The sequence below is a fragment of the Centrocercus urophasianus genome, unplaced genomic scaffold (genome assembly GCF_019232065.1).
Source record: "Centrocercus urophasianus isolate 14NV4802_14NV808 unplaced genomic scaffold, USGS_Curo_1.0 seq_33, whole genome shotgun sequence".
Classification (NCBI taxonomy): domain Eukaryota; kingdom Metazoa; phylum Chordata; class Aves; order Galliformes; family Phasianidae; genus Centrocercus; species Centrocercus urophasianus.
The window spans coordinates 3600-14433 of record NW_024884900.1 but is presented as its reverse complement, the minus strand read 5'-3'; positions in this window follow the sequence as shown (position 1 = coordinate 14433).

The following is a 10834-nucleotide window of genomic DNA, read 5'->3' as shown; positions in this document are numbered from 1 at the left end:
GAGAGTACTGTTGGGGACTTTCACATTTGATACTACAATTGAGCATTGTAAACCACAAGATACTGTTCACATTTCCACACTGGAACAATATCTTTTAGGGAAACAATATCTTGTAGGGAAATCTGAGATCATGTTTATCATTTCCCACTATCCAGTGTCTGAAAATAAAAGCATGTTTTCTCCCAGCAGAGAAGCTATCCCTCCAAAGCTTATGGGGCTGTACTTGAATGAGTGTGAGGAAAGCAGGGGGGCAGAGCCCAATAGTTGTGGGGTTGTTCTGCCCAGGCGAGGAGGATAAACTCCCTCTCACCATAATCACAGAATCATGGAACTGTAGGGGTTGGAAGGGACCTCTTAGAGATCATAGAGGTCAACCCTCTTGCCAAAGCAGGCTCCCTATAGCAGGTGCACAGGTAGGCATCCAGACAGGCCTTGAATATCTTCAGAGAATGAGAATCCACAGCCTCCCTGGGCAGCCTGATGGTGCTTCGTCACCATCATTGTGAAGTTCGGATACTTGCCAGGTGCAAGATTCTACACTTGCTTTTGTTACACCTTATCTGGTTTCTTATTGCCCCTAATCTGGTAACTTAACTTCAGATGACATTTCTGTTCTTTATCAAGTGTTACCGTCCTTGCTGTCCCAAAGATACGGAGAGAGAAAGGAACTCACCATTTTTTCCATGGATGTGAATGACTGAGTTGAAGATGAGCTGGAGAATCCTCACAAGCAACACAAATGCTTTCTAGAAGAAATTTGAAGTTGTTCACATTTCAAACCTTGAAAAAAATACATTCTACTAACACAGGCTAACCTAAGGACAAAGTAATCCACTGGTATTCATGTACCAAGGATTTATAGAGGTGCCTTAGGTGTAGAAAGACTTTGGTTAACCTAAATAACAGAAACAGATCCTAGAACCAGGCAAGTTGAAGATTGTTTTCCAATGAGGTTCCATAGCTGAATAGCTGTGAAAATTACAATATTTCAGCAACTAAATAAAGGACTGTAAACATTATTAATACTATAAATGATTTATGATCTCAGCAGCTTATCTGAATCGTTAGTTTTGCTCTGAGAAGCTTATCTGAAAATAGTAGAAGATAACAATCACCTTGTGCAGGCTGAGAGCCAAGAGTCTTCAGGTGCTTAGCATAACTGACAGGCAACTTTTCTGTTCTTGGCACCAGAGATTGTCACAGCACCACAATAATGATGGTAGGGAAATAACAGAGTGTGCGCACTAAGCGTACGTCTGCAGATAAATGGGCAGGTGTAACTTACAGACATCAAAAAGAGCAGCCGTTCCCTGTTCCTACAAGGTGTTTCAGCACTTCTTTTTGCCATATTCACTCACTACAAAAAGCACTAGCAGAGCTAACAGTCTCTACAACACACTGGGGTGCCGAGCCCTGTCAAGGATAATGTTTAAGAGACAGCAGTTGCTGCCATGGTTGCAAACTTTGTTTTCTCAATAGTGATCTCAGATAACATTGAGGCTCAGTCATCTTCTCAGCAAATTGCTGTCCGATCACGTGTCTGACAGCATTCCATGGGCAGTTCTAATTCTTTCCAGATCAAACGTCTAGCTTTTCATGGCAGTAGGCAACATGATACCCTGGCCCAGCACCAGCTTATGCAGGGCTGCCAGGCAAGGGAAAGGCCTCAGCAATGGGACATGTTTTGAATGCACCTGTCCCAGAGCGCTCTGTTACAGAAGAGGTGGAAAAAGTCTTCTGTCACTTCACCAAAACCAGTTCCTTAATCACATCTCCTACTTAGCACCTGCTTCATCATGCGCTGCATCTTAAAACGTGGCTTATCATTAGCTATTATTTTCCACAGCACTCAGCCTACCCTGGGGCACAGAGGTGAGATATCACTGAAAAATCCAAGGCTGGGTACAAGTGAGCAAAAAGTAGAAATAACCAAAAGCCTCGTGGGTCCCATCATACTGTGAAAGTTACCCAGGCTGAGGATCTCACAAGCAAATCCCTGGGAGGAAGGATGAAAAATTACTAGCACAGTCATTGATTGACCTTTGAATTTCACATGCGAAAGGAGCAGAGCCACCCAACACTACAGGAAGCAACAGGTCTGCAGTCAGCACCTTGATATCCTTTGAAGACAGAACACACTTGCGCACTCCCAGGGCCATAAAGTTGCCAAAAAGACACGCAGAACTCCCAAATGGCTGGCGTTTTTGTTCCCCCAGTCAGCTTGTTGTCTGCTTGTCTTTGCTCTAAGAAATACCTCTGCCAAACCTTCGGAGAATTTCAGGAATGTTAAGAGACCAGCAGCACGCTGCTCTTCCTCATGCTTTGGGTGTAATGTGCTGCCAGGTGCCCCACTATCTCGCCTTGCATTCCCCAGCACTTCAGAAGCTACTCTAACTTTGACTGTGGAATTATCCAGGGCTCTTCAGCCATTTCTCGGGCAAGGGACTTTTAGCAGCTTTCCTGAGTGATAATGCTGGCTCATGAGCTCCTCACGTATCCTTACCAAATTATTCAACGTATGCCTGTGTACAACATAAAGATCCCCGCCGTTTGATCACGGCCCATCAATATGTATGTTTGTCTGTTCTTCTGACTGGAGTTTTTTCCCCCCACACACACTCACACCCTCAGAATTATTTGCTTTTCCAGCTCCACATCCCTCCCAGCTTCCTACAACCTGTCCTGTTGTTTTGCATTGTTTTGGAGGGAAAACATAAGTTTTAACATGTTAAAACTTGCTAACAGCCTATTTAACCCTTGCCTACTGTGCATTTTTGGCCTATATGACATAGGTGACATATTTAAGCTTTCATTAAACCTGTGACTGTAAAAGCAATTGGCAATAGAGTCAAACATTTACTAAGGGCTGTCACTTTACATTAACCGTAAGACTCCTGAAGGGTTGGAAGAGACTTTACTGAAGACAGAACCCAGGCCTTGCATATCCACATTAAACACAACGGCAGGAAGGACCTGAGGCTTTTATTAGAGGTAAATATGTATGTGCTGTACCAGTAATTTGAAGATTATGACAGTAAACATTCCAGTTTCAGCTTTAACAGCAGAAAATAAATCTGTGGTTATTTAACTAGTTCCTGCAGTAATGAGATTTATAGCCATGCTGCTAAGATCTGAATGCAGGCTTCAGACTTGATTTTGAAAATTGTGTATCGACTGCACAGAACTTTGCTCCGAGAAACGGAAGCTCCTGGAAACCACTTCCCTCTTCCTCACACAACTGTGTTAACAACAGTTACCGGGCTGCTGCCCAATCTTTGAACGTTTCACCAGAGGAAGCAGTCATGCTTTTGCTTTAGTAGGCCAGCGTGACCCACAGCTCAACAACTTAATTTAAACTTGTTACCTTCAGCAAAGGTAACGAGCCTTGCTCAAGGCTGAAAGCAGCTGAGTAACAAAGACTTGTGTTGCTTATCTAGACTAACTGTGTTATTCTTCTACGCTTATAAGATGTTCACAGAAAGAGGCGGATAAAACCATTCCCTTCTCGCTTTCGTTTGGCTTCATCAGAAACCTTTAATCACAGCTGACACTAAGCATTTTTTAAACATTTCCTAAGTGCCAGTGTGAGGAACTGAAAGCCACTAGTCTACGAACAAGGGACACACTGGACCCAGCCAAGGAATGAGCATTAGGATAATGAACACTGATATCTGCAGCGCAGCACTGTGCTTCCCAAAACCTCGTTTCGGTCTGTTTTATGTAGAATCAGTTTAACCCCAATTACTTAAGATAACTTATATACCTTCCCACAGTTTGATTAGCAACTCCCTTAAGAATAGCAAGATCTTCATCCTCATTTTAGAGGCAGCAGAGTAAGCTATGTATTTGCTGGACTGATCTTTCTACAGCACCAGAAACTAAGTTGCTGGGTGGGAATTTCAGCTTTTCTTTGCCCCCCTTTAGTCTTCTAGCATCAAAACTGTTGCCTTTGTGCTGCTTCAGCTTTCCCCCCTACTGCTCTGAAAGACAACAGCTAGGAGAGCGTCCCCCCATGATGCAATCCTTAGCAAAGAAACATTTAAGATTTCTCCAATGCAGTTTAGCTAATATGGCTTCATCATCCTTCATTCTGAAAAATGCAGGGAATTTCCATATGCTTCTGGTTTTGAAATTTCCTGTCAAATCTTTCGCAGGACTCTTTCTTCTCCACTGTGTTTGGAAAGATGGGGTTTTCTTATGTGATCTGCAGGACTGTGGAACTGGCAGTTCCTTTACCTCTATCTTGTACTGAAGAAGCAGCTTGAGGTCTTAGCTCTGAACTAGCATGGACAAGTAATACCCAGAATAGTTGAGATGCAGAACAGAATCACAGGCGTTCAGCAACTGTTATCCTGGAGCCACTGGAATAAGTAATGCCTTTCTTTCTTCTCACTATTGCATTCCTAACCAGGACCTTACAGTGCAGACCAGCACTGGGCTACGCCACCAGCAGTTCCTCTCAGTGAAGCAGGCTGTGCTGGCCAGCAGTATGCCTACACAGAAACATACAGGCAGACGTAAACTTGCTCTTCTGTTAAAAGCACACTGTAAGCTACGTTGACACAATTCACCATAACCAATTGCTAAAGGAGGAAGAACGGACATTATCTCAGTGCTGCTTGGCAAGGTCTGAAGCTCAGCTTTCCTTAGAGTATACACTTGATAAACTGAGTACTTATTTGACGTCTCTCATGCTGTCATTACAGGCATGCTAAGATTTGGAGAACTAGCAATCAGATAAGAGTCTGGCTTGCACCCCTAAGAAACACGTAACTTTGTTCTGAATGTTTTCAGCAGTCAACAGAAATAGCACTTGCAAAAGGTCAGCAACTCATTTTTCTGGACCCAGTAACAATTACAAGGCCAGCAGGGTTGTTCTGTGATGATACGCACAGTAAATTATGACTTGCAGGAGCCGCATGACAGCATTAGTAAATTAAATGCAGTAATATGAGTTGCAGCTTAGATGTTGTGCTCTTTCTGGTGAAGGGATATTATTTTCCACCAAATAAAAACATACAGAATATATAGCCGAGAAGAGGAAAATGATGATGCAGCATGATGATTCTGTGTATTTATGAAGCACCAGGCTTTGTAACAAGATGCCCAGTGTCACTTAGAACCACTATATCACCCACCACGTGTGTTTTCAGCAATGGTAAGTGAACACTGAGGTCAGAAGGCCAGTGACTAGGAGGGTTTGCTTTGAACGCATGTGCCTAAGCAAAGAGATTTCAGTAAATATAATAACCGCAGAAGTCTCCTATTCCAAACTTCTGAGCTGCACAACACCTCACTAAAACACTGAGATGGATGGCTAAATCCTCAGGATAAAGACAATGCAGAAAAAAAATATAGTTTTGATTCCTGTTCTCCTCTGATTCTGCTGTGGGTTTCCCGTGCAATGGAACACAAACACCTGACAGCAGAGCATTTGAGAACAACACAGCAGGATGAATATGACCTTCAGACAACAAAGCGACCAGAGGAAAGCGAGGCCTGCAATTTTGGCTACGGTAATTCAGCCACATGCAAGAATGACAATCAAACCAGGTAGTTAAAAACCAGAAAGCAGTCTGTTTGTCAGGAAAGAAAGCTCAATTAACAGTTTGGTTTTTGTGAGTGACATTCTAACTCCAGGATATCAAGCTCTTCACAGCATTGGCTAAAAAAGGAAGGCAATGCCTATTACACAATGATTAGCTAAATGAGAAGGAAACTGGACTTTAGGAAACAGATATTTTACACATCAGATCAGAAAGCAGACAGGCTGTGATGTTCACTTATGGAAAATATTTCTCTGGAGAAAACCCACCTCTCAGGTTTCTTTAAGGAATATGTAAGAGAAGAAAGATCCTGTGGACTATGGTGTCACATCCTTCTCAGGTGTTATGGATGCAGAACTGCTCCTGGACTGCTTAGGCTCTGCCTCTGAGCTGGATATCACTGAAAGGCAAAGATAAGGGAAGCTACATGACAGAAATAAAATCTAGGAAACAAAAAAAAAGAATTACTTACTAAGACACTGGGAGTGACCCTGTATTTCAGAGAGCAGAAGCAAAACTCACATCTTGGGAAGATGAAAATTACTGCCCAGGTGAAGTGATCTTCCTCGGCTTCCTTTTCTCCCCTGTTCCTTATCACGTACAGAGAACTACAGCCTAAGAGCCAGAAATCTCTAAATTCTGTCATGATGAAGAGTGGAAATGATTCCTTTCTGAAGGTACCTACTGATCCGATTGGGAGTGCAATCAGAACAACAAAAAGCCAACCTGAAAACAACATCAAACCAAGCTCCATAGCAAACAGTGGCTACTCTGGTATCACGCTCCTCCCTGTGAACAGCCCCTGATCGATCTGCTGTACGTTTGAGAAGATTATGCCAACAGAGGCACCACTGTGTGAACAAAACAGAAATGAGGAGCTTGTGCCAATACTTTCAGAATGCGGCCACTGCCTCTATTTATGCCCACGTGCCACTTGGGAGTGCATCTCTTTAACGGGATGCAATTTCCATTACTCTCTATCTTTGTACACATTATCCCTTAGAAATGGCCTTGAATTATCGTAACTGTAGACTCCAATAGTCTGTTAAATATTTGCCGCCCTTCATCCCAGGTACAGCTGTATCTCAGTGAGAGGCAGGAATACTTCTCCCCTATTAAAACTTCAAGAACTGTGGGAGAAAATACACATTCTTCAAATATTATCATTCCACGTTATTTACTGTATTCTTCTTCCGTAATTGCCAGGCCGCAGACATCTTGAAGGCACTTAGAAATAGCCTCTGCACTGCTTAAGCGTGTTTGGACTGACTGAAAATTGCAGTGTTGCTATAAGTTTCACTCACTAGATTTTAAGGTCAGGCGGAACAATGAGATTGCCTCATTTGCATTCCCAAACACTCTCCATAGCCCATGAGCAGCCAGAGGAGTGCCGGTAAATAATTCATAATGGGGATACAGTTTTAAGTCCAAATTTAAGAGGAACATTAGATGCCTGTCTGAAAGAGAATATGTTCATGCATGATCCAGAATACCTGGGAACATCAGTTCCAAACTAACTTCCTGCAGAACATTTGCTAATGAATCAAACCAAGACAGTAAGAGAATTCAATCAAGCATCAAATCTCAAACATACTTACTGTAATGAGAGCATGGGGACAGTCCTCATCCTCGGGAACATTCCAGCTGTATGAAGTGAGAGCTGTGTGCACTCAACAAACACAATTAGCAGAGTGGCATGGCTAGGCTAGTATTTTTCAGGCTGTATAACTAGAAAGATCATTGTGGTGGAAAGCGATAATCAAAAATAAATGAAATACTCACCTACATCCTAGGCTTACAGTAAAAACTCCAAAGATTGCTATCTCCAAACAGAGATGCTTCTCTAGTGGCAGTCAGCCCTTAAGTGGGGTCTGGGAGAGGTGCAGCCAGGTGGTGCATTGCCTTCGCCTGCGCTCCTGGGGCTCTCACTGCTTGCCTCAGGTGATCAAGCAGTGGTTCAGGCTGTGATTCAACAGTTCCCATACAAGTTGAGAGATGGAAAGCGTAGTGGGCAGGGATCAAGATCAAAAGAGAGTTTTACATTTAATAATCTGTGAAATGGGAATAAAAGATGGCACCAGGTTTCATGCTGACAGGGTTGTGAGACCTGCAGTTGGCTGACTCTTAAGAAGTCTGTCCTTCAGCAGAACAACTGGAAGATCCTTTATTAGCAGAGACCTGTGAAAGAACAACAGGAAAAAATATGAGTAGAGAGCTCTGTCTGGTCCCCATACCTACGTTTTTTTTTAACCAAAACTATACAACAAAACAGTGTTAGTAACCTGCTCAAGGAGAAGAGTTGCCCAAAGTTAGTCAATTCTATCCATTTGTGGCAGCCAAGACTTGATCAAAACAGCAGGGTTGCACATCCCTGCATGCCGAAGAGGGACAGCCTGTACCTGAAGTACACCACAGAGGCAGACTAAGCTTGAAAGGGAGAGGAGCTTGATTACCTTGGAAATACAAGGGGCCCAGATTAACCAAGGCTTCAGAAAAGCAGCAGCAAAAAAGGCCTGGAAAAAAAAACTGCTGTCATCCGCAGTGACTTCAGTAGTTTGACGTAACTGCTCCCATCCTGCTTTCAGTCCTGAGCTGACTTTCTCCACGACTGCACATGCCAAAGAGGGGGTAACAAAACCCACAGCTGAGGAGAAGGTAGGTTATCCAGCTCTTGTCAGGTAATGTTTTTTTGTGACTTTGTCAGGCTTCTTTTCACATAGAAAGCCAGGGAGACATAGCAGTTTATCAAGGAAACCGTCAGAAGCCTGGGAAACTCAGCTCAGCTTTCACCTGGTACCTCAATTCAGTCTGTGTAGCCTACAGACAGTCCTTTTTCACATGTGTTTCAATGGTTGGGAAGAACAGTTATGAAGACAACAACTACAGTTTTGATACTGAGTAAAACAACTCACGTAGGAAAAATGCAGAGTAGAGCGGAGTGTTGGTTGGACAGCTTTCTAATCCTGTGCTGCAACACAGCTGGACGGTTAGAAACTAATCCTGATAGCTGTACGCAACGCAACCATTGCTGGCAGCTCGTCCTGCTAAGCACAGTACTAAAGATTCAATAAGAGTTAAAATTAAGTTGTTGAACTACCACAGTCAAATCAGAAAAGGGTGAGCAAAACAAATGAACATTTAAAGCTCAAACAAACTCCTCACATGTCTCTGCTGGGTAGACCTACAGACAGGACCCTACGCATGGCTGAAATAACAAGAGAACAAATTCGTTCTCAGAGCTTAATCAACACAGCTGCAGCACTGACATGCATGAAGATGGAACCAAGGGAAGAACAGAAGCACAGACAACCATGATGGTAAAAACATCAACTCACCAGCTGTCATCATCTGTCTTCTTACAATCCAAGTAACTGTCACTGAATCTCTTCTCTGCAGATCACCTTATTAGTCGTGCTGTGTTTCAAAGGCTACGCTCAGCCTTTGATCACATTACAATTTTTCTAAGAAGGGCAACAACTGGCTCCAAATAAGGTTTATACATAGTCACAAACCCTACATCTTCTGAGAGGAGGCTGTCCAAGTGTCCTTCTCACAAAGAATTTCCTTCTCACAGAGAAGCTCTGTATATAATTTACTTCTCTTTGTTATTATACGAACTCCATGTTGAATATATGTTGTTATTATACTTCTCTTTGTTGTTATACGAACAATAAATGCTCCTCAAGCAGAGCCGCAGAGAGTAAAAACAGTGTTTGAGAAAACTTCACCTATCGTTTTATCATCTGATTGTGTGTTTTGGAAATAGGATGATATGAATGACAGCATCACAGGATTGTAGGGGTTGGAAGGACCTCCAGAGCTCATGGAGTCCAACCCCCTGCCAAAGCAGCTCCTACAGCAGGTCGCACAGGTCGGCATCCAGGCAGGTCTTGAACATCTCCAGAGCAGGAGACTCCCCCACCTCCCTGCAGCCTGTTCAGTGCTCCTCACCTCACTGTACAGAAGTTCTTGCACACATTGCTGCAGAACTTCCTATGCTGCAGTTTCTGGCCGTTTCCCCTTGTCCTGTCACCATTCATCACTGAAAACAGTCCAGCCTCGCCATTCTGCCCCCCACACCTCAGATATTTATAGACCTGGATCAGGTCCCCTCTCAGTCGTCTTTTCTCAAGGCTGAACAGACCCAGTTCACTCAGCCTTTCCCCATAGCAGAGATGCTCCAGGCCCTTCACCATCTTGGTGGCCCTCCGCTGGACTCTTTCCAAGAGATCCCTGTCCTTTTTGTACTGGGGAGCCCAGAACTGGACGCAGTGCTCCAGATGAGGCCTCAGCAGGGCAGAGCAGAGGGGGAGGATCACCTCCCTCGACCTGCTGGCCACACTCTTTTAATGCACCCCAGGATGCCATTGGCCCTCTTGGCCACAAGGGCACACTGCTGGCTCATGGCAACCTGTCGTCCACCAGGACACCCAGGTCCCTCTCCGCAGAGCTCCCCTCCAGCAGCTCATCCCCCATCCTGTACTGGTGCATGCAATTATTCCTCCCCAGATGCAAGACTCTATGCTTGCTTTTGTTAAACCTCATCCGTTTTTTTCTGCCCAGCTCTCCAGCCTGTCCAGCTCTCGCTGAATGGCAGCACGGCCTTCAGGCTGTCAGCCAATCCTCCCAACTTCGTATCATCACAAACTTGCTGAGGGTGGCCACCATCCCCTCATCCAGGTCATTGATGAAGATGTTGAACAAGACCGGACCCAGCACCGAGCCCTGAGGAACAGCGCTGCTCACAGGCCTCCAACCGGACTCTGCACCGCCAACAACGGCCCTCTGCGCTCTGCCAGTCAGCCAGTTCTCAACCCACCTCACTGCCCACTCATCTATCGCACACTTCCTCAGCTTAGTTATAAGGATGTCTTAGGGGACAGTATCAAATGAAGCATGTCGTATGTCTTTATGTTAGTAATTTATCATCATGTGGTGTTATCACTGCAGTTTTTCATGAACTGAAGAGAGGCAGCATGTCTTCTAGTGTACCTGAGTCTCTTTCTCTTCTCTTTTGTCCAGGGATTCGGAGAGTTGAGGACGTGGAACGGATGGTGTGATTATTCAACATAAGGTTGGGCACATTTATAGGAGAGTAATGAAAAGAATCTTTCCCAGTGTTGCAATTGAAACGTTTGCAAGTGAAATACGTGCTTTGCACTCTGATACCACTTTATTTGGCCTGTGTATCCATGTTTGTTCCCGCCTCAGTAGCACATGCTCTGCCTGCAACAAAGAAAACAAACAAAAAACCGCGATCACAACACCAACTCATATAAACAGCACTC